Genomic DNA, 23,909 nt, shown 5'->3' with positions numbered 1-23,909 from the left:
TGTTGGCCATCCTAGGGTGTTGAGAGTTCCTTGTTGTATGCAGTTGGAGGTCACAGGAAAGAGGAGAGAGACGCCATTGGATGAATGCTCCAAGGTCATCTTTGCTGCTCTGAGAAGGGATGGGTGAGGATAAGGGTGGGAGCAGGAGGCTGGTGAGGCTGAGCTGAGCTCAGGCTGGAAGGGAGAGGGACTGACCTTGGTGGTAGCAGTGGAAGAGTGACTGAGCATGAATTTGACCCTGAAGGACTGGCTGATGGGTTGGAGAGAAGGATGACCGATGGAACTCCCCTGATGCCCCAGTAGCTAAGACTCCATGGTCTTGATGCAGGGTGCCCCGGGTTGGATCCCTGGTCAGGGAATTAGATCCTGCATGCCTCAACTAAAGATCCTGCATGTCGTAAGGAAGACGGAAGATCCCGTGTGCCGCAACTAAGACCCAGCACAGCCAAATAACATAATGTTTATATATATAATACATATATTTTTTTGAAGGAGGATGGCTGAGCTTTGGGCAGACTGCCGGATGTGAACACCATTTCCTGAAAACTTGAGGCAGGCACACCAGAACTCTTGCGGTTCTATTACATCTTAGATGACTTTGCACTTGGGAGGTGAACAGTGGGGGAAATGGATCAAGAGGGAAAGTTCTCTTAACCTTTTTCTCTTAATCTATGTTTTCTCATCCGTAAATCCAGGGTAAGAATAAAGTTCACTTCCCAGGACTGTATGACGAGAAATAATTTGTATCTGTGAACACGCCTGGTGCGCTGCCCGCCACACTTCAGCACGTGGGCATGGCGGGTGGGGGCAGCTCCTCCCTCTCTGAGGCTGAGCACCCCCACAGCGGGGATGCTCCAGTGGTGACCACTTCGAGGGGACACCCCACCCACAGGCTGGCCGTGAACAGAGACCCAAGACACCTACAGAGCAGAAGCAGATAGCAGGCTATGTGAGAGCAATCGGGAACGGCTTCTAGATGGGGCGACTGGGAGTGAGTTTTGTCCTAGTATTTGAAGCTTTTACTCCAAACATTTCAAACATATACAAAAGTAGACGGAATAGTATGAGAGCCGCCCTGTATCCCATCACCTGCTTCAACAAGAAGCAATTCATGGTCAATTTTGTCCCATCTCTCCCTATATGGTTTTAAGGCAAATCATAGGCATATTACTTCAGCCATAAATATTTATGTATCAAAAAAAAGATACAGACTTAAAAAATAACTTTAATACCAATATCAAGTAAAACATTAAAATGACATCTTTTATACCTAGCACCCACCTCTAGGTTATGGAACCCACCCCACTCCATCCTACCCTCTCTGGGGTGGGTGAAGGGACAGGGGCCTGGGAGGAAAGAGGCGCCCCTTCTTAGTCCTTCAAGGTCCAAAAAGAAGAGAGCTCAAAGGTGCCAACAACACCTCCAAATCCCATTGTGACACCATATCTGTGGGGCATACACCCCACAGATATGGTGTCTTTACCAAGCCTGGCCTGGGCAGAGTCTCTGGAAGCCCACCATACCCCCATTTCTCCCTGTGCCCCTCAGATGGCCCTCAGCTCATTGGGGAGGCTCTTTCCTTCCCTGAGGGATGAGGCAGTCACCCCACATCTCAATTCTTGTGATGAGCTCTGGGAAGGAGGGTGATAGGACCTGGAGGCAAGGGCAGGAAGAGGCATCCTTCAAACATCCCTGGGCCCTGAACCCGTATCCAGGCCTCCAGAGCTGGGAGGAAGAAGGAGCCCCACCCGAACATAACACACTGCACATAACCCACCAGAGCAGGGAGCAAGACTGAAGGCAGGAAATCCAGGGGCTGGGATGAGCTCCCAGTGGGAGGGGAGCCCTCCGGGGACCCCACTAGGCCCTGGGGATTCAAGGCACTGGTTTTCTCTCTTTCTTTTTTTAAAAAACATTTATTTATTTGGCTGCATCGGATCTTAGTTGTGGCATGCAGGATCTTTAGTTGCAGCATGTGGGATCTAGTTCCCTGACCAGGGACTGAGCCCAGGGCCCCCTGCATTGGGAGCTCAGAGTCTCAGCCACTGGACCACCAGGGAGGTCCCTGGCTTTCTCTTATCCTTCCTCCTGCTAGAGTCTTCTGCTGCTAACCTCTTCCCCTGACTAGAATCCACTGGACACTGTTTCCCATTTACTCTTTCAGGGATGCTCCGTCTTCTCAAGGACCCCCTCCCCTACACCATGGACTTCTCAAGGACCACCACCATAATGTATCTCTTCTCGCCCTTAAAAGCTGTCCTCCCACCTGAGGGTCCTTTTCCTTTCTCCCATGGACATCGGCTGCCTGGATAGTGTTTCAATTCAGAGATCGAAGAGAAACCTACATACTAACTCAGAATTCAATTTAATTGGAGATCCAACCAGTCCATTCTGAAGGAGATCAGCCCTGGGATTTCTTTGGAAGGAATGATGCTAAAGCTGAAACTCCAGTACTTTGGCCACCCATGCGAAGAGTTGACTCATTGGAAAAGACCCTGATGCTGGGAGGGATTGGGGGCAGGAGGAGAAGGGGACGACAGAGGATGAGATGGCTGGATGGCATCACTGACTCGATGGATGTGAGTCTGAGTGAACTCCAGGAGTTGGTGATGGACAGGGAGGCCTGGTGTGCTGCGATTCATGGGGTCGCGAAGAGTCGGACACGACTGAGCGACTGATCTGATCTGATCTGAGGACCTACATTTGTACAGTAATGTAGGTGGAATCCTGGGGTTAGATTGATTTCTGAGCAAACAAGCCAAGGAGGACTCAGGACTTTCTCTGGCACCACCCTTGGGCTGGGGGCCTCTAGCCCCTGCTGACACATTTTAAGTGACGGGAGGCTCAGTGCCTCACAAGGCTGCCCATTCTGCGGCAGAATACTCCTGCACCACCAGAAATACTTTCCTTCTTGGGAACCACAACCAAGACTCTTGTTTTTGGGGTTTGTGTGTGTGTGTTTGGATGTGCATGTAGGTGCATGCATGCTAAGTCGCTTCAGTTTTGTCCTACTTTTTGTGACCCAGTGGACTCTAGGCTCCTCTGTCCATGGGGCTCTCCAGGCAAGAATACTGGAGTGGGTTGCCGTGTCCTCTTCCAGGGGTTGCATGTAGGAGGCACTTCTAAAACACTAACCAGTTTTCTTGGAAAAAAGTTCTGTTGTCGTTATGCAAAGAGCTTCATAACCTGATTGCCTTTACTTGCCTGAATTGCTGGTCTAAGTGCAACATCACATAGAGTTTGAAGTGAAGTGAAGTGAAAGTCACTCAGTTGTGTCTGGCTCTGCGACCCCATGAGCTATACAGTCCATGGAATTCTCCAGGCCAGAATAGTGGAGTGGGTAGCCTTTCCCTTCTCCAGGGGATCTTCCCAACCCAGGGACTGAACCCAGGTCTTCTGCATTGTGGCAGATTCTTTACCAACTGAGCCACAAGGGAAGCCCAAATGGAGTTTATCTATCCAATCCCAAAGAAAGGCAATGCCAAAGAATGCTCAAACTACTGCACAATTGCACTCGTCTCACAAGCTAGTAAAGAAATGCTCAAAATTCTCCAAGCCAGGCTTCAGCAATACGTGAACCATGAACTTCCAGATGTTCAAGCTGGTTTTAGAAAAGGCAGAGGAACCAGAGATCAAATTGCCAACATCTGCTGGGTCATCGAAAAAGCAAGAGAGTTCCAGAAAAACATCTATTTCTGCTTTATTGACTATGCCAAAGCCTTTGACTGTGTGGAACACAATAAACTGTGGAAAATTCTGAAAGAGATGGGAATACCAGACCACCTGACCTGCCTCCTGAGAAACCTGTATGCAGGTCAGGAAGCAACAGTTAGAACTGGACATGGAACAACAGACTGCTTCCAAATAGGAAAAGGAGTACGTCAAGGCTGTATATTGTCACCCTGCTTATTTAACTTATATGCAGAGTACATCATGAGAAATGCTGGGCTGGAAGAAGCACAAGCTGGAATCAAGATTGCTGGGAGAAATATCAATAACCTCAGATATGCAGATGACACCACCCTTATGCCAGAAAGTGAAGAGGAACTCAAAAGCCTCTTGATGAAAGTGAAAGAGGAGAGTGAAAAAGTTGGCTTAAAGCTCAACATTCAGAAAACGAAGATCATGGCATCTGGTCCCATCACTTCATGGGAAATAGATGGGGAAACAGTGGAAACAGTGTCAGACTTTATTTTTTTGGGCTCCAAAATCACTGCAGATGGTGACTGCAGCCATGAAATTAAAAGACGCTTACTCTTTGGAAGAAAAGTTATGACCAACCTAGATAGCATATTCAAAAGCAGAGATATTACTTTGCCAACAAAGGTCTGTCTAGTCAAGGCTATGGTTTTTCCAGTGGTCATGTATGGATGTGAGAGTTGGACTGTCAAGAAAGCTGAGTGCCGAAGAATTGATGCTTTTGAACTGTGGTGTTGGAGAAGACTCTTGAGAATCCCTTGGACTGCAAGGAGATCCAATCAGTCCATTCTGAAGGAGATCAGCCGTGGGATTTCTTTGGAAGGAATGATGCTAAAGCTGAAACTCCAGTACTTTGGCCACCTCATGCGAAGAGTTGACTCATTGGAAAAGACCCTGATGCTGGGAGGGATTGGGGGCAGGAGGAGAAGGGGACGACAGAGGATGAGATGGCTGGATGGCATTACCGACTTGATGGACGTGAGTCTGAGTGAACTCTGGGAGTTGGTGATGGACAGGGAGGCCTGGCGTGCTGAGATTCATGGGGTCTCAAAGAGTCGGACATGACTGAGCGACTGAACTGAACTGATGCAGATATTCCTTGGCCTCTGGGACTGAGGAGCCTAGAGTTTGAAGAGGGGAGGCAATGGGAAAGATGGAGAATAGGAGGGAAGAGGAATACTCGGGGTAAAGAGGTAGCCTGCACAAAGGCTTGTAGGGGGAAATGGAGGGAGGCAGGAGGAGGCTGGGCTGGTATGAAAGCCTTGGGGTTGGTGAAGGAAACCCAGATTCACAAACATCCCCAGAAAAAGGGCTTTCCTTACAGACAACCTTGGGTAAGTGACTTAACCTATCAGAGCCTCAGTATCTTCATCTGGAAAGTGGCCACAATGTTAATATCCTTCTCCTAGACTTGTTGTGGGAATTAAATGAGACAAATTGTGCAGTAGCGCCTGGCACATACTAAGTGTCAATACCAAATAGCAATAACATACTATATATAATACAATATTATATTACAAATAATATACTATTATTTACTCTTTTCTGAGCCCCAATTCTCCTTCCAGCTGCAGAATCTGGGCTCCCTTTCAGTATCTGTTTAAGAAATTCGTTCTTCCCATGTGTGTGGTTCTCCTTGCAGCAGACAGCAGCCATCCCTGGGTAGGGCAGGGCAGAGGCTCCCCTGTCCATTACTCAGGGTTTCCAAGACCCTGGCAGGGACTCCCTTGCCCTCCTCCTCATCTCTGGGCAGGTCCCAGCTGCTGAGAGACAGGAAGTGTGTGTGTTTGAAGAGGGGGGAGTCCTCCCTTAGTTGTTGTACTCAGAGTCAGCATCCCAGAGCCAGGCCCTGGGGCTCTGGGTGCTGGCTGCCCTAGACAGCCTACTACTACTACTATTATTACTAGAACCTAAAGGGACTTCCCTGGTGGCTCAGAAGGTAAAGCGTCTGTCTACAATGCGAGAGACCTGGGTTCGATCCCTGGGTTGGGAAGATTCCCTGGAGAAGGAAATGGCAACCCACTCTAGCACTCTTGCCTCGAAAATCTCGTGGATGGAGGAGCTTGGTGCAGGCTACTGTCCACGGGGTCCCAAAGAGTTGGGCACGACTGAGCGACTTCACTTTCTTTCTTTCTTTCTAAAGGGGTCCTGATGGCTGGGAAGTCGGGCAAACTATGTTCTGGCCTGGGCTCTTGCACAGACTTGCTGTGTGACTGTTGGGCAAGTCTCTTCCCCTCTCTGAGCCTCAGTTTGCTTTGTGATTCAACAAAGGAGAAAGGAATTATGATTCCGTGATCTGATGTAAGTTATTCAGATGAGACCTGGGAAGTTAAGGAAACCAGGGAGTTTAACCAATAGAGTCCAGTCACTGGGACTCAAAGAGAAGCGATCGGGGAGGATTATCTTAATAGCTCTCCCCAATTACCCAGGTCACCGCAGGAATGGAGACCGAGTTTGACTAACTCCCTGACTCGGGAACACAACCGTCTGCTTTTCTTCCCTGGTTCCAACCCAGCCTCTTCCAGGGGCTTTAACCCTGTTTACAGAAATGGGAATTTGCATGATGAAAATAACTCTAGCCGGACTGCGATTTTACTGAGCTTGGCACAGGGCTCGGAAAAAGCGGCTGCATAGCCAATTACTGGAATTTTTAAACACAAATAATATTTTATGGGATCAGTGGGCTGGCGCGGGGCCGCCGCACCCGGCGCGGCTCCTCCGCCCACAAACAAGCTCCGATTGTACGGCGGGCGAGCGCGCCAGCCCGGGGCTGGGAGGTGGGGTGGGGGTCCGCGGGAGGGCCGGGGTCCCGGCGCGGGCAGGTGCAGCGCCGGGCTCGACGGCGCGGGCTCCGGCGGGCAGGGAGCGTTGGCGAGGCCCCGAAGGGGGTGGGGAGCGTCGGGCGCCCAGCTCACCTGCAGCGCCGCGCCTGGAAGCGTTTAGCGCGAGAGGGCGCGCCCAGCTCGAGGCTCCCCCGCCCGGTGGCCGCCCGCTGGGCCTGGCCCGCGCCCCGCGCCCTTGGCATAGCCGTGGCCGCCGCGCCGCCTCCGGAAGGCCGGTTTCCCGGAACGGCCCGAGGGCGGCAGGGAATCCGCGCAGAGGCCCAGGAGCCACCCCTCGCCTTCCCGATCCCGCCCGAGGCGAGCTGGCGCTCTGGGGAAGCCGACGCCCGAGCCCTGGGCTGCGCGCGAGGCCAGCCCCGGTCTAGGGCACAGTCCCAGGGACAGAGACTTCCCCCAGGTCCTTCCAGGGGTCCCCATTCCTGCGTGCCCTGAGCCCGGGGGCTGGCCCTCCCGGCAGCCGCGCACTCCCTGCCGGGGGCTCGTCGCCCCGCCGTCCGCCCGCCTTCCCCGGCCGAGCGCCCGGCCCCGGCACGCACAGGGTTAAGCAGGAGCAGGTGTGTCGCCAGATGCCGTTCACCACCCCTCTCCCCCGCAGCCCCGTCGGCCTCCTCCTCCGCCCACCCGCTCAGAACCAAACAGTCCCAAATAAAAGTGCTATTGTTGCCTTTCCCCACCCCCGTCGCTGCCCCGCCACCTGGAGCGGAGCCCGGTCCCCTCTTCACCTGCCCCGGGGCCGGCCGGGGGGAGGGGAAGTGGGGCCTCCGAGCGGTGACTTCCGCTCCCCCTGGGCCTCCAGCTTCCCCGCCCCCAGCGCTCCCAGCACCGACCCCTGGGTTAAGGCCGGGGTGGGGGGAGGGCGGGGCGGGGGACGTGGTTTTGCGGGGGAGGTAAGGGGGGGTTCCTTTCTGACCCGAGAGCTGGGTTCTGACCTCCCCGCGCCCCTCTCTCCAGCCCCCCATCCTCACTGGCTAGACCGCGGCGGGGTGTGCGAGGCTGAACAGTAGGCCCTGTCGAGGCGCCCAGGACGGTGCCAGCCTCGCTCGGCAACTGGCAGCTGGTATTTTTAAAACATTATTTGTCCCTCAGCAAGTCAAGGAAGGCGGGGTAAGAGTAAGGACTCCCTTTTACAGACCGAGGAGCGGAGGCGCGCGGAGGTGAAGTGTCTAGCCCAGACAGGAGGCTGGTCAGAACTCAGAGGTCTGTGGGCTCCCCTGGCACCGCTGGGCCTCGGGCGCTCATTGGATGGACAAGGAATGGGGGACCCCAGAGACTGGCAGCCTGGCACCGCCTCGGATTCAGTGTAGGCCGTTAGACTAGTTACTCCTCCCCAGGTTTCCTCTGGTCTTAAACCGATGGGGGTGGGGGTGGGGGTGGACCAGCGTGATTCCTTATTTCCCTTAACTCCTAGAAGCTGGCTGACCCCCGGAGGTCTGAGGGCCCCGGGGTGGGACCCCGGAGGTCTGAGGACCCCACGTAGGAGCGAGGCAGCCGCGGCCTGTCGGAGGGAAGAAAATGTTTCCCCTTTCGCTCCCCATCTCCGCAAGCCTCCCCCGCCCTGCCTCCATCCCTCCTGCTGGCCCCAGGGAGGCTGAACCACGAGGTTAAATAAATATCTGACGGTGACTCAAGGAAACGAGTCAAGACCGTTGCCGGGAGAAGAAACCCAGACCTCAGTGAAGATCCGCCCCCGAGTCCGAGCGGCCCCCGCTCCGCCCCTGATGTGTGTGTGTGCGGAGCCCTGGCCCCCTCTGGTCTCGCCTAAGAGCCCCAGGATAGCCAGCCCCTCTCCCGGACCTGCTCTTGCTTGATAGTTGGCACTACTGAGGGGTGGGGGCGTGCGCGCAGGGTTACCGTATTTCCTTTCCCTGCGCCCTAGGTTTTGAGCGCAGGTATTTAACTTCTCCAACCCACGGGAAGAGTCCTTTCTGTACTGTGGCAAGTCGGGAGGCTTGAGATTTTGTTTTTGTTCTCTTAGCTCTCCCGTAATCTCTCTCCTGACCTGCCGGCTTGTCAATCCTGTTTCCTATCTCCACCTGAACGTTTAGTGGGCATCTCAAACTCAACGTGTTCAACTTTGAAATTCTGATCTTTCCCCCAGACCTGCTCCTTTTTGTCTTTTCCATCTCCGAACAGGGCAACTTCATCCTTCCAGTTGCTCGGGAAGAAAATCTTAGAATTATTCTCAACCCCTCTCTTTTTCTGTCATGCATCCGAATGCTTTAGCGAATCTTGTTTACATTACCTTCAAAATATGTCCAGAATCTGCTTGCTACCCTTCACCACTTTCCCCACCCCGGCCCCGGTCCAACCCACCAGCTTCTCCTGCCGGGGAACATCGCAGCCCCTCTTGTCCCCCTGCATCCCTTGTCCCCTCAGTCTGTTCTCAGCAGAGCAGCCAGGGTTATCTTTTTAAAATCAAAGTCAGAGCCTGTCCCTCTTCTGCTCAAAAATCGAGTGGGTGCACATCTCACTCAGAGAAAAGGGTCCTTCAAAGACCCTAGAGGATCTGATCAGTGCTCTGCCCTTCCTTCCCACTCCTCTCCCCCTCACTCTATCTACTCCAGTCACTGTTGTACAGGCAGGACAGCATGTTTCTGCCTCAGGACCTTTGCACTTACTATTGCCTTTGCCTGGAACAATCTTTTCCCAGATCCCTACAGTGCTTTCTCACTCATTTTGCTAAGGTTCTTTTCTACCCTCCACCAACCAATACCCCCAGGCTCTCCATCTCCCTTCCCTTGCTTTGCATATCTCAGTGGCTTTTATCACCATCTAATATAGGCTACATGCTTTACCTGCTAATTTGTTTGTCTGTCTCTTCCATTGTAGATGCTATGAAGTCAGAGACTTTTTTTTAAGTCTTGGCTCAGGACTTCCCTGGTGGTCCAGTGTTTAAGAATCTGCCTTCCAATGCAAGGTATGTGGGTTCAATTCCTGGTTGGTGTGTTCGATTCCTGGTCATGGAGCTAAGATCCTACATGCTATGGCCCATGTACCACAAGATCCCATATGCCGAACTAGGATTCCATGCAGCTGAATACACACATACATGAACATATAAATATTTTTAAAGTCCACTTAATTAAAAAAAAAATGTCTCAGACGGAGACCAGAGTTTCACACATAGTGAGCACTTGGTGAATATTTGTTGAATGAATGAGTAAATGAAGGAACGACCCAGTCACCTTCCCTTTCTGGACCTTACTTTTCTCACCTGTACAAGTGAGTTGGATCCAATGAAAGTCCCCTCAGCTTTGAGAGTCCCATGGGGGATTCCAGACAAGCCATGGGGAATGCCTTCTGTATAAAATAGCCCCAAGGGGAGGGGTTTAGAGGGGTTGAAGGTGGGCTGAGGAGGGTTCTGAAGTATCTTCAGAAATCTGGAATTGTCAGCTTTCCTGATACTTGAGGGGTCGGGAGAGAAAAGCGGGGAGGAGTGCGCTCACCAGTCATTCATTTGTTCAGGCCAAATGCACTTCAGATGCCTTTACCAGAGGGTCCCCAGGGCAGAGGCACTACTGTAGAGGGAGAAGGGGGCAGTACCCAAAATGAGTCTTTGATGGCTGAGCTGAGCTTTTATAGACACTGGGAGTCAGAGATGAATTAGACTCAGTCCCCTTTCTGGGGGAGCTCAGACTAGTATCTAATAACTTTTAAACAATGATTGGTGTGTTGTAATCAGGAAGCTTATTTGGGGGCCCGACAGGAGAATGATTGCAACTCTATCCATGGTGGGAGCAGATGTCAAAGGAGGCTTCCTGGAGGAGGTGACACACCCGAGCAAGACTTGAAAGATAAACAGAGGTGAGTAGGGCTTTTGGTGACGGCATGACCGTAGTGCCAGCACTTCTGGATCATGGAAGTGATGTGGTAAGAGATGAACGCTGTGATTTGGGAAGGTAAGAGCAAGGGGTAGAAAGCGGAACCAAGGTGTTACCAGAGGACGCTTATGCACGGAGGTTGCAGCCTCACCCAGAGCACCTACTCATTCATTCAGGAAGCATCCCTGAAGGTCTCCCATGTGTCCAGCCTGGGGCAAGACCCCGGAGGAGACCTGGGCAGCGGACAGGACACTTGGGCCATCAACAGATCTGGTCCAGGTTGGCTGTGTGACCCTGGGTGAGCCTGGAGCCTGTCTGAGCTTTAGTTCTCCCAACTGTAGAGGCAACAGATAATTTCACCCACACTGTATGACTCATGGAGTACATTGAGGATCAAATGAGATATGCACTTACAAGTGTATGACAGAGAGACAAGAATTAACACAAAGCAAGGTCTCAGTCCTTCAGGAGCTTGGAATATGGTCTTTGTAGCTTACAGCCCCCTCCCTTGTTCTCCCAACTTTCTCTTTCCATCTGGGTCTTGCAGCCCCTTGGGACTGGCTGACTCCCACCATAGCCTTGCACTTACTGGCCTAGGCTTCCTTCCTGACCCCAGACATCCTAAGAAGGCTCCCCCTTGTGGCATTTCCTGGAATAACAAAACAGGTCTCTGATAAGATATAGGGCCAGACTGACCACAAAGAGGGAGCTGGAAGGACCTGAAGACCTGGGAAAGGATCAGGGCAAACCTGCAAAGGAAGTACATCCTGAAACAGAATGTTAGTCTAGAAGGGACCTGGGACCTCCTCCCAGACCCCATTTTACAGATGAGGAAACTGAGGTTCAGGGAAAAGGAAGTTAGGGGCAGGACCATGACTTAGGTGTCCATACACTCCTATGCTGGGTTCATTCTGTCACACCAGGTACCATATGCAATCCAACTCAATGAACAGTGTATATTGCAAATTCCCTCTATATCTGGCAGCATCCCTCCTAAGGACCTCAGACTAAGCAGTAGTCTCTCCCAGAGCAAAGATTAACAAATGCCAAAGGCTCTGTAGCCGGAGAGGCTGGTATAACTTGAGTTAGTGTATCCTGGATCCAGAAATCAGAGATATACCACTCACCTGGATTTTTTTCTTTTTACTGGGGTATGGTTACAGGGATGAGGCTGGGGGCACAACTAAATCCACATCTAAACGACCAGCTCAGCCAGAGCGGTGTGTGCACGGTGGTGTGTGTGCTGTAGTTGCATGTATGGACTGCTTTCTCCAAAAATTTTCTAACCTACATCTTTTAATTTAGCTCTTGCTATTATTAGCCCACTTTAGAGATAACAGTGAGTCACCAAAGGACCAAGGGATTTGCCAAGGTCAAGAAGAACATTGAGGAAAGACCATCATGGTGCATACAGAAGGCACGGACAGACAGAACACTTGCCCGTGAGACTGTCTCGTTTTTATTGAGCTGCTTTTGGGAGGAAGTCCTTGCAACGCGCAGCCCTTTCCTACCACAGAGGAGATTTCTGCTGGCTTCCTTGGATCCTGGCAGCTGGAGGGGCCTCTAGCTTTATGCTTAAAGTAAAGGGTGAGTTGGGTGATGGACACAAAGAATACAGCAGAGGAAGAGGGGTTGCCTGCCTGCATTGAGCTGGGGGGCTTTCAAATAGCTTCATTTGGCTCACTGGCTGGTTGAGGGGAGGCCTGGATTTCTGATCACCGCAGGGATTGGAAAGCAAAGCTGGGCTTGAGGGCCACTGTGAAAATGGACCAAGAGCCAGGAAAGACGTGGTTGCTGTGTCCCATTGCTTCATCAGCAGGATGCTAAGTGGATAGAGAAAAGCCTGGGATTGGGCGTGGAGCACACTGGGTCCCGGGTTCAAATGCTGTATGACCCTGTACATTGCAGAGCAGTGGTCGGGAATGCGGGCTCTGGAGCCAGGCTGCCTGGGTTCACATCCCAGCTTCCCCACTCAGTAGATCTGTGGGACTTCCCTGGTGGTTCAGCGCTAAAGAATCTGCCCACCGACGCAGGGGACTCGGATTCTATCCCTGGTATGGGAGGATTCCACAGGCCGCAGAGCAACCACGCCTTGGAGCCTGAATGCCTTAACAAGAGAAGCTGCAGCAATGAGAAGCCTTCACACTGCAACTAGAGAGTAGCTGCAGCTCGCCGCAACTAGGGAAAAGCCGGTGTGCAGCAATGAAGACTCAGCACAAACATAAATGAATAAGATAAAATAAATAGATCTGTGGCCTCGGATTCACCTCTCTGAGCCTGTTTTCTTATCAGTAAAATGGGGAAACAGTAGTTCCCACCCAGAGATTTTTGGAAGCCTTATACGAATGAATCATGTGATGTACTTAGGAAAATGCCCAGCAATATAGTAAGTGCTCAATAAATGCAATCTATTATTAGAAAAGACCCATCTGAGTGATGAGATCATCACCTGTGCAGTGAAAGGGGCTCTGTCAGTAGACTGATTTCTGGTTTGGTGACCACAGCTCTCTGGGGAAGGTTTTTTATTTTTTCCCCAGGAGGGGCAAAACTATAGAAAATAAAGCTTGGCACAACATTTTGTGGTATAGCTTACAGAAGATTTGAATGTTTCCCCGAGAGCATGAGTTTTACAGGGTGGAGTCCCAGGACCAGAGCATCCTAAGATTCCTGGACCGGTTAGTCTGTAGCTCTGGAGATATCTTCTCAGTCTGGAGGGTGTCAAGTCCAGGGACCACCCTGCTGAATGACTGGTGCTCCTGACCCTAAGCCTGGCAGCTTAAGCCTTGGTGCCCAGAGAGGGTGCTGAGGTGAGTCCTGGGGAGCTGAGTTCCCTGCATTGTCCTGCATCCCAGCCTGTCCCTGGGGGATAGATTTTGGGGGAGGAGGAAAGAGAGGCCTTTGTGGAAGAAGGCAGGCAGAGAAAGCTCCTTGCCCATCATGTTTACTGAACTGCACTGAATTATGACTAAATGCCAAGATCTGGCTTCAGGCTATTGACTAAATCATTTAGGGGTTGACAGAGGAGGGAGGGAGGGGACATGGGGGAGCTTGGGGGAGAATGTTCTTGTAATTCTTCAGTCTGAGGTACATTAAGGAGCCATAAGCCATGTCGAGAGCTTGAATTACATTAGAGAGATTATCCTGTTACAGTTCATAATCCTGGATAATATACCGTCTCGGAGCACACCTGCCCATGATAAATCTCACCCCATCACGGCCTGACCCTGGGGACCCAGGGAGGCTGGGGCAGCTGGCAGGGGCTAGCGGTGTGGACACAGCCTCGGCAGGGGCACCTGTGAGGCCTTCTGACTCATCTTCGTGCCCCCACACCTGCCTCAGCTCAGAGGGAGCGGATGGAGCCTGGAGCTTCAAACTTCTCCATCTCCATTCAAGGCGATTGGCATCCTAGTGCCCCTCCAGCCATAACCCCCATCCCACGACCCCACCTCCTGCTCTGGGGGGATAGATTCTTGGCGTCCCTGTCCCCAGGTTCTCCTCTCCCTGAAAGCTTTCCCCTTAATCTCTCCAAACCCAGCTGGCATTTCATGGTCCCTGGAGACTTTGTAGAAAACACACTGACATTCCCTTCCCTCCAGTTCACAGCACTGACAGCCCTGGTGAATGGATGTGTCACCTGCCGCCTGCGTGTTTCTAAGCCTCCACCTCCCCAGCTAGAGCACAAGTACCACGAAATCAGGAGTTGTGACTACAGCCACAGCACTTAGCCCAGAGATGCTTGTCCACAGTCATGCAACTAGTTAGTGGCAGAATCAGGGTTCAAACCCCACTTGCCTGGCTGCAGAGTCTGAGCTTTTGGCCGCCAGGGAACACTGTCTCTGACCTGAAAACACTGTCCTGTGTCCCTGTGGACCTGCTGCTGTATCCTTCCTAGATTCTATTTGCCTTATATTGAGGATCCTCATGAGTGAGGGATGACCCTTATGGTGGCTCTTAGGGTGTGACAGCACCCGAGCCTCCTAGCTTCACCCCTAGCCTTTTCAAGTGGCCCGCTCCTTTGCATGACCTCACTAACATCCCCAATTGCATGGGGCCCCGTCCCAGGCCTAACACTCTCTTTCCTGCAGGTCATTTCTTGGCCCCTAGCTCCCAGCAGGCCCAGAAGTGTCTGGGAACCTGGTACTGGTTCCCGCTCTCTCTGTGCATGACACCCTAAACCCCATCAGCCTCAGATTCTACTTTACCTCCCTTCCCCAGACCCACATTCCATGTGTACCTCTCCCTGAGGGAATGGAAAGGGTACCTTTTTAGATTTCCTGGGGTGAGCTAAGTTATGAGGGCTTCAGCAAAAGCCAGTCACTCCAGGTCTCCTAAAAAGAAGCCACAGAGACTTCTCTGGTGATCCAGTGGCTAAGACTCTGTGCTCCCAAAGCAGGGTGCCAGGGTTCGATCACTGGTGGAGGAACGAGATCCCACATGCTGCAACTGAGAGATCCTGAACGCTGCAACTAAAGATCCCACGGGCTGCAGCAAGGATGGAAGCTCCCGCGTGCCGCGACTAAGCCCCAGCAGCGCGATCAATGAATAAGATGTGCTCCCCGAGCGTCAAGCACTGGGTTATGCTCCTTACCCACATCATCTCATTTACCTCAGGCCGGCCCTATGAAACAGCTGATTTCTACAGACGAGAAAATGGAGGCTTAGAGCAGTGAAACACAGTGTCACAGGGCAACACCTAGTAAAGGGCAGAGCTGGGATTCAAACCCACGCCTGCTGGTCCCAGAGTTCCTGCGCCTCATCCCTGATACCACCCTGCCTCCTGATGGCGAGTGCCAGACTCCCCGGCTTGTCTCCCCGGCTTGCCTTCCCAGCCCCCGCTCCGCGCAAGCCACCCTTCTCCATCCCTTCTCGCCCCTGCAGGCATCTCTAGCATCTCAGTCTCTACCTTTTCTCTTGCCAACTTCCAGAACTCCTCTGGATTCCAAGTCACTCAGGTGCATCAAGGATTCCTCTCCTCTCTTGAGTAGCCTTCACCTTTCATCCAGAGATGGAACATGACAGTTTGACCATCCACTCATCCATTTATTCCTATCATTCTCATGGAATCCTGGAATGTTAGGGCTAGAAGGGGCTTTGATGATTATCTGGTCCACTGGCTTTTAAAGCAGAATGCAGGGGACTTCTCTGGTGGTCCAGTGGTTAAGATCCACTTTCCAATGCAGAGGACAAGGGTTCGATCCCTGGTCAGAGGACCTTTAAGATCCCACATGTCTCAGGGCAACTAAGCCCCTGCACCACAATTAGAGAAGCTGCAACCACTGAACCCATGCACTCTAGAGCCGGTGCTCAGTCCTGTCTGACTCTTTACGACCCTATGGACTATATGTAGCCCACCAGACTCCTCTGTCCCTGGGATTTTCCCAGCAAGAATACTGGAGTGGGTTGCCATTTCCTACTTCAGGGGATCTTCCCGACCCAGGGATAGAACCTGTATCTCTTACGTCTCCTGCATTGGCAGGTGGGTTCTTTACCACTAGCACCACCTGGGAAACATCAAAACAAAGACCCAGTAAGAGAAAAACAAAACAAACCAAAAGAACCCAGGATGCATTTTTGAAGGTTCTAGAGAAATCAGACGAATGAGGGTTTGCGGGGTGTTGGGATGTTGGGAGTAGTATCCAGGGTCCTACCTTCTGGCTCCACCCTTCCTCCTGCTCCGTACTCTCAGAGTACAGTTAGCCCCGGACTGTGTCCAGACACCCAGCCCATGAGAACCTGTTGCTTTCAGCCATTAACTAAGGGATGGCCAGGCTTCTTGCTCTCTGTGGGCCCGCAAGACCTCTCCTCTCCTCATGAGCTCTGCAGGCAGACAACCAGACTTCTTACACAGCAGCTCAGAACTCCCTGAAGCACGCAAGTGGAAGATTCCAGGCCTTCTTAAGACCAAGGCCCAAAAGGAGAATGACTTCACTTCTGCCATATTCTCTTGGCTAAATTCAGGGGGAGAAGAAATAAACTCCACGTCTTAGCGGAGGAATGACAAAGGATCTGCAGTCATCTTTAACCCACCACCATCTGTGTGACCTTGAGCGAGAAAATTACTTAACCTTCCTCATTTTCCATCTGTGTTCTCATCTGTGAAGAATAAATACATGGAATCCATGGAAATCCATGGAAAGTACTTAGAACAGTGTCAGGCACATAGTAAGTATTCACTACATGTTAGCTGGTGCTAGTTTTATTTCTAACCCATATGCCTAGCACTGTGCTAGGCAACTGGTAGGCGGGAGGGAGGGCTATAAGAGTAATGGCAAAAACAGTTTATACTCCTGATAATAAATAATCTAGTTCATGAGATAAAATTAACACACGCTGAGATCAAAGTACTAATTCAAGGCATTGTGTAATTAAAGAGCCCATGAGAGGCACAGATAACATATTTGAGGAAGCTGGAGGACAAAGAGACTGGACGTGGGGGCTGGGTGGCCAGTGAGGGCTTGCAAGGAGGGAGGGGTGTGCATGGAGCGGAGGGCAGTCCAGTGCTTCAGCACAGACTCAGCCAAGCTCGCTGCCTTCAGATCTTAGCTCTGCCACTTTCTTGATGTGCCTCTGTGATCTTGCAAGATGAGCAGCCTCTCTATATGTCAGTTTCCTTTCTGTTACGTGTGTGTATCTCCCAGGGCTCCACTGAGGAGTAGCTGACTTACTTCCTAGGAAGAGCAGCAGTGTCTGACATGGAAGAGCTGCTCAGCAAGCTGAGTTGACCTCATCAGCCCTCCTAGGAGGAGACTTTGGCTAGGTGGAGAGGAGGGACAGGGGTCTCCAGGTGGATGAACACAGGGACTGCTGGTGTAAAGTGGGACTGTGCCTGTGTCTCTGCTCAGGGATGGGGAGAGTGTACGGGAGTGAGGGTGGAGGCGTGGGCAGCAGGCGCCAAGGCAGAGAGGAGTGCGAAGGGCAGACCGTGGGAGTCTTCAAGCCCAGCTAGAGTAGTTTGGGCTTGATCCTCACAGCTTTCTAACAAGAGAGGGATGCCATCTGGGCTGTGTGTGAAAGAGCCCCCCGCAGTGGCGTGCAGGTGGATTAAAGACAAGAGAGATGGCTTAGGAGACCATGGCCACAATTCAGGCATGAAATGGGCAGGTCCCAGACTTAGGTGGTGGTGGAGGGAAAGGGAGGGACTGGCCACCTGGAGAGGGAAGTCACTGCAGCTCTAGGGGAGCCTCCTGCCCATCCACCCACCATGCCTGGCTTCTGGCTTCTACTCTGGCCTCCTCCCTTCCGGGTCAGGCTTTTTGAAAGCTGCATCCAGGAAGCGGGAAGCACAGGGTCAGCCCCACCCCCAGAGAAATGACTGGACCCCATCTGGTCCCCAGTGTGGACCTCCGCCAAGAGAAGCAGTTCTGGGAGGGGGAACCCAGCCCTGCCTCTGTGTGTGTGTGTGTGTGTGTGTGTGTGTGTGTGTGTATGACACAGAGATTGTGTATGTGTTAAGAGAGAGAGAGTGTATTTGTTGTCTGTGTATTTGTCGTGTGTGCCTGTGTGTGTGAGAGAGACTGTGAGTGTGTGACAAAGAGGGAAGAGGACGGACCATATGTCTATTTTCTCTGGAAAACAGATGTCTCCTCAAGTGGGTGAGAGAGTCAGCAAAGGAAGAAGAGAAGTGGAGTTAGGGGATCAGCTCCACATTAGCAAATAAATTGTCCCACACACGGGGCCCTGTGTGTGTCAGTTTTTCTGATTTTTCAGATATTTTCCTTTCTCTCTCTCAAAATCTTTCCTTTTCCGGTGTTTTCTTTTTTTCCCTTTCTCTCTCCCCCAGGCTCACACACCTGTGCCAGCCCCAGGCAGTGTTCCCTCCGTCTGGCAGCTCGGATGGCAAGGAGTAGGGGGTGCCCCCTCCTTTGCTCAGGCTTCTCCTGGGGGTGGGGTGGGGTCAGAGCCTGGCCAGCAGTGCGCTAGGGTAACAGACCAAGTCACTCTATCTCGCCTCTGCCCAGCTTGCCTTGTGTCCATATTCTTCCCTCCATCTGTCCCCCAACAAACACGTGATGGGCACCAATGATGCATCAGGCACTGGTCCAGGCCCATGGTCCAGCGGATTCTGGAGTCCCCCTTGCCCCAGCATCCTTGCTTTGGGAGCGTGGGATGGGAAGGGAACATCTTTTGCTTACTCTCAGGCTTGATGCATCAGAACAGAAACCCCCATCAGCGCACCTCTCCGGTTTTGCCCTGGTGTTTCCCAGTGTGTTCTCTGCTCTCCTATCTCCCTCCTGGGGAGAAACGTAGAGACATGGGAGCCAGAGAGGCCTGGGTTCACATCCCAGCCCTACCTCTTCCAAGCTGTGGCATCTGCAGCAAGAAGAGGCTTCACCTCACTGGCCTCTGTATTTCCTCATCCAGACTGTAACATTTCCTGTAGGGTTGTTGGGAGAATGAAATTAGAAAAATGAGCTGAAGTGTCTAACAAAGCCATTTTCTCTCTCTCTTTTTTTGGCCTTGTTTCTTTTCTCTTGCCCTTTCATTTATTTAAGATAAATTTCCTGAGCCTTCAGTATGCGGGAACTGAGCGAGGGGGTCCTAATGTCCCCTCTCTAGGAAACAAGATTCCCGCCAGAGCTGGCAGCCCACGCCCTTGGCCTCTGCTTCCTCCCACCTCATCTTCGCCAGTGGGGCACACGAGGGCTTCAGAGCGCATGATACCCGTGCTCTAGGGCAGGGATGGGAGGAGGAAGTGGGGTAGCGGTCCTGCTCCCGTCACTTCTCTTTTCCTCCATCTTCCCTTCTCCCGCCTCGTGACACTCTTTCTCTCTCTCCCTCCCTCTCTCTTCTCCTCTCCCTCCATTCCTCTCTCCCCTTCTCTCTCCCCTTCGGCTCCCCCTGCGGCTTGCCAGCTGCCAGCAGATGACATCTCCTTTCATGTTTGGGGCTGAGCGTGGCTTTGAATGTTCGTTTGATTCCGTTAAGATAATAGCTGGTTCACTGTCAGATGCAGACTGATCAGTTAAAACCTTAATCACTGCCTGTCTCCTCACACGGCACTTATTTTTTAAGAGATTAATCCCCTCAGCCCAGCTTCGGCTCACATTCGCCTTGGAGGAAAAAAAAAGGCAAGGTTTGTGCTATCCTTGTTATTATTATTGTTATTATTGTCAGCCTTGTTATGCTGCGTGTTAACTCCCTCCCTCTCTTCTTTCAGCTGCTCCTTTCTTTCCTTTCCCCGCTTTGGGGTCCCTATTAGCTCACTTGTGTTCTCTCTCTCTCTCACACACACAGGCACACTCGCTGTGCCTCTCCAGACAAAGTGTGAGCACGGTAGCCCGTGCATGCCCTCCTTGACATCACGCGCACATGTGGAAGTTGTGTACACCACGCAGGGATAGGACACGGTCTAGGCACACGCAGATCAGGGCAGCTGAAAGATGCAGCTATGTGCCATGGGCCATGGGCAGAGCCCGATCTTTGGAGTCAGACAGATATGCCCCATGCCTCCCTTAGGTATTCACTTGTTGTAAATGTGAACTTGGGGAGGAGCCTCAGTTTTCTCATCTGTACAATGGGCATGAGAACACTCCCTTCAGGGAGGCTGCGAGCACTGACTGCAAGGAAACACGTAGGGTACCCACAGCAGGGCCAGGCACAGGGCAGGAACACTGCTATTCTCCTTCATTGTTCCTGCCTCCCAGATTCTATGGAAAGACCCTCCCAGAGGTTGCCCAGTCCCTCCCAGAAGAGGACGCCTCCTCTCTAGGCCCTTTTGCAGATGCTCCTCACATGATCACCTGTCTCAGCTGACAGGTCTCACCCAGGATCTGGGAAGGAAACTTTCCTTGACGCTGACCCATAAAAGGAATATTTACAGTCGAACCTAGAATTTTATGGAGGAAAGTAATTCAGAGATGGTCTAAGTCACCCAACCCCTCTAAGCAGGTTGAGGCTTGAGGAAGCAGGAAGAGGTTGAGGCTCCAAGAGGGGGGTGGCTTGCCTTAGGCTAGGATTCAGCCCTGGCCTTGCACTACACCAAGATTTACTTGGCACGTACCATGGGTCCCCACCCTAGGCCACTGGAGAGAACAATCAGGCTGAACCACACATGGGGTGGCACACAGGCTGGCTTCGACCCCTTCCTACTCTGACAGGTACTGCAGACACAGGAAGGCTTTCTGGAGGAGGTGGCATGGGTAGGATTTTGGATGGCAGGACTTGGAGGCAGGGAGAGGAGAATGAACACCTGAGGGCTCCTGGGGTCCCCAGGAGCCTGGTTCCAGCTTGGCTTCTGTGCTTAGTGAAATGATCTGACAGATCAGGAGCTGTCTGCATGCTCCTCCTCCTTGGAGGTTACAAAACAAAGCTCTAGTGGTGTTTGCAGTTGAAGAGACTGGTGTCAGGAGCAAGGAAGAACTTTCTGCCCTAGAGGCATGGAAACAAGGGCCCAGAGAAAGGCTGGCGTGCCCATCACTGGCGTCATGCAGTCCTTCCTTCACAGCCACATATGAGGAGTTGGCGCTCCAGAATGCCTGGGTTTGAATTGCTTGCTAGCTGGGTACCTTGGACAAATCCAGGACTCAGTTTCCTTTTCTAAAACGGGAATAATGACAGCACTTAGCCCTTAGCGCCTGACACATTGTCAGTGCAATATAAGTGTTCGTCATGACTATTCACTAAAGATGCTTGGGAGCGCTGAGGAGGCGGGGTGGAACTGGACATGGTCCTGCTGTCCTGATGAGGTTGGCCTAGTGGGGAGGCTGACAAGTCAACCCACAGTTGTGGTCCCACATGGAGGACACTTGGCCCAAACTCAGGGATGAGGGGCTGCCTTCTGGCAGAAGTATTGGGTTGGCCAAAAAGTGCGTTCAGGTCCATATGATGCTATGGAAAAACCATAATGAACTTCTTGGCCAACCCAATAGATGGTCCCACGGAGGTGGGACCCTGTTTTTCCCACTGCTCAATCTCCAGCCCTGAGAACTGGGGCCCGGCACAGAGCCAGTCTTTGCTGGATGAACAAGTGAAGAGCCAGCTGAGCTCTGTCCTGAAGGAGGAGCAGGACAACTGCCCTCCCCTCCCTGGGTCTCAGTCTTCTCACACATGAAGAAAGGGCTTGGACCGGAGTCCAGAGGCCTTGCTGGCTGTTCTGATAGAGGTGGGATGCGGAGAAGGAAAATGAGGGTGGAGGTGGAAGAGGGGGTTGGGAAACATAAGGAGGATGGGGTAGGGGTTTCACTCCAAGTGGTGGAGGCGGGGATGGGGGATGGGAAAGTAGAAGTGAAGGTGAGTTCTGCTCCTGCTAGAGAGGGGAGCTGAAAAGGATTAGGGGGCCTGAAACATCCTCCCCCACCTTGCCAATACCAGCAGGAGGCAGCCCAGGGTTAATGGCATGACACCCCTGTGGCAGTCCGCCCGATGGGCTTCTGACGCCTTTTCTAATTTGGTGAGCACTGAAGATTAGGAGGCAGGGAGAAGAGAGTTTTCCTCTCGCAGGTTATTATCCTGCCAACTCCCCGGGCGCCCAAGGGAGGGAGTCAGCGTGTTCCAGGAGAAAAGGAAGCAGGGCCTGGCATTCTGGATCAAGTGCCCCTGGGGAGCGGTGAGGGAGCCAAGGCTGGTGCAAATAAAATTGATGCTATTAATGGATCTGGTGCTGGTTGAAATGGGAGCAGCAGCCGTCACAGCAGCGGCAGAGCCAGTGGGAGGAGGGAAGGGGCTTCTTGGAAGTAGAACTCACAGATGCTGAGCATCTTTGGCTTGAAGAGACCCAGGATTTGCCTTTTCTGGAAAAAAAAAAAAGGGCATCCTGCCTGTGCGGGTCACATGATCCACCCCCCCACCCCCACCCCATCCACCCCTACTCAGTCTAGGCCAAGGGTCTAGAGGTCTGGGTTGAGGCCAATCTCAGTTCCTCAGGGAAAGACCAATGCCTCCAGGCTGCATGTCATGCGGACATGGATCTAGAGAATTCCATCTCACACCTGGCTCTGCTCTCAGCTCACACTGGGCGGGGGGGTGGGGGGGGGGGAAAGGGAGGCTGTGTGTGTGTGTGTGCGCGTGCTCAGTTGTGTCTGACTCTTTGCAACCCCATGGACTGTAACCCGCCAGGCTCCTCTGTCCATGGGAATTCCCCACGCAAAAATATTGGAGCAGGTTGCCATGCCCTCCTCCAGAGGATCTTCCCAACCCAGAGGTCCAACTCATATCTCCTGTGTCGCCAGCATTGGCAGGTGGATTCTTCACCACTGAGCCACCTGGGAAGCCCAAGCTAGAGGTGGGCCCAAGCCAGGCTATTCTGGACTCAGAAGGGGGCCCAGGATGGCTCTGTTGGCCAGAAAGAACATCCATGGAGGCCTGTGCCTGATGCCTGAAGTTCCCCATTAGCCCATTCCAGTTGGGCTAAGGCTGGGTGGTGTCCTGGAAAGGGCCCAACATGGAGGCCAGGAATGCTGAGCTCCAGTTCTCCCCTGACCCACCGAGAAGATGGGTGCTCTCAGCCTGGGCACCACCTCTCCTTGGGCTTCAATTTCCCCAGACCTGAGCATTCTGTTCTTTTGGGTCCTGTAGAGGCGGTGGCCAGTGCTGAACTGTGCCTGCCTCTCAGGTCACACATGGTCTCCTCTGGGAGCTCTCCCTACTCAGTAAGCACTGAGACTGCGGGGCTTAGGGGGCCAGACGGAGGGGAAGGGGCAGGGGTGAGGAGGGGCTTCTGGGGGAGGGACCTAGCACAGGCGGGGCCTCGGGAAGACAGGTGGGAGAGAGGCACAGTCCCCTTGGGGGAGGAGGGGTCCCAGGGTAGCTTTGAGGGTTTGGGTGGTGGCGGCCTGGTGAGGAGACCTTTTCAGACCAGTGGGGGACCTAATTATTAGACAGCCCAGGTGAATCCTTTCAAACAACCCCACATGTAACAAAATTATTGTCATAATAAATAAATAATAATAATGGCTGGAAAAAAATCAGTGAAAATGTTCTTTCATTAAACTTTATACAGGGAACTTGTCAGGTGGTTCAGTGGTTAGGGCTTCGCCTTCCAGTGCAAGGGATGTGGATTCAGTCCCTGGTTGAGGAGATAGGGTCACATGTGTCTCTTGGCTAAAAAGCCAGAACACAAACAACAGAAGCAATATTGTAACAAAGACTTTAAAAATGGTACACATCAAAAGAATCTTGTATAATCATATCAGCCAATAAGTAATAAATAACATGAATATTATACTGCAGAAAAGATAAAAGTAATTGACTAATACTTTAAAATTATATTAATGGCTCTTTTGGGGACTTCCCAGGTGGCACCAGTGAAGAACACGCCTGCCAATGCAGGAGACATAAGAGACGCGTATTCCATCCCTGGGTGGGGAAGATCCCCTGGAAGAGGGCGTGGCAACCCTCTCCAGTATTCTTGCTGGGAGAATCCCATGGACAGAGGAGCCTGGCGGGCTACAGTCCATGGAGTTGCAAAGAGTCCGATAAAACTGAATCGACTTAGCATGCACGCATTGGCTTTTTTTGGGCTGGGGAGAAGGAAATACGTGGAGGAAAGCTCCCCAAAGACTGAAGTCAGCAAGCTGCTGAGAATGATTTGCACAGAGAATGACAGGAG

At 52.3% G+C, this 23,909-nt stretch overlaps 1 long non-coding RNA gene across 2 annotated transcripts; it reads left to right on the top strand.

Annotated features, from left to right (window-relative positions):
* Positions 1 to 6,386: 6,386 nt before the first annotated feature.
* Positions 6,387 to 12,625, top strand: LOC133236241 (uncharacterized). 2 transcript variants are annotated; one of them, XR_009732804.1, is made up of 4 exons: positions 6,387 to 7,739; positions 9,372 to 9,459; positions 10,249 to 10,346; positions 11,669 to 12,625. It is a non-coding gene; the product is annotated as an uncharacterized LOC133236241 (long non-coding RNA). The 2 variants fall into 2 exon arrangements; XR_009732803.1 differs by having other exon boundaries at positions 6,394 to 7,739; positions 11,685 to 12,625.
* The last annotated feature ends 11,284 nt before the right edge of the window (positions 12,626 to 23,909 follow it).

Source organism: Bos javanicus, chromosome 23 (genome assembly GCF_032452875.1).
Source record: "Bos javanicus breed banteng chromosome 23, ARS-OSU_banteng_1.0, whole genome shotgun sequence".
Taxonomy (NCBI): domain Eukaryota; kingdom Metazoa; phylum Chordata; class Mammalia; order Artiodactyla; family Bovidae; genus Bos; species Bos javanicus.
Note: the sequence above shows the minus strand (reverse complement) of the source record. Positions and strands in the feature narration are given on the sequence as shown.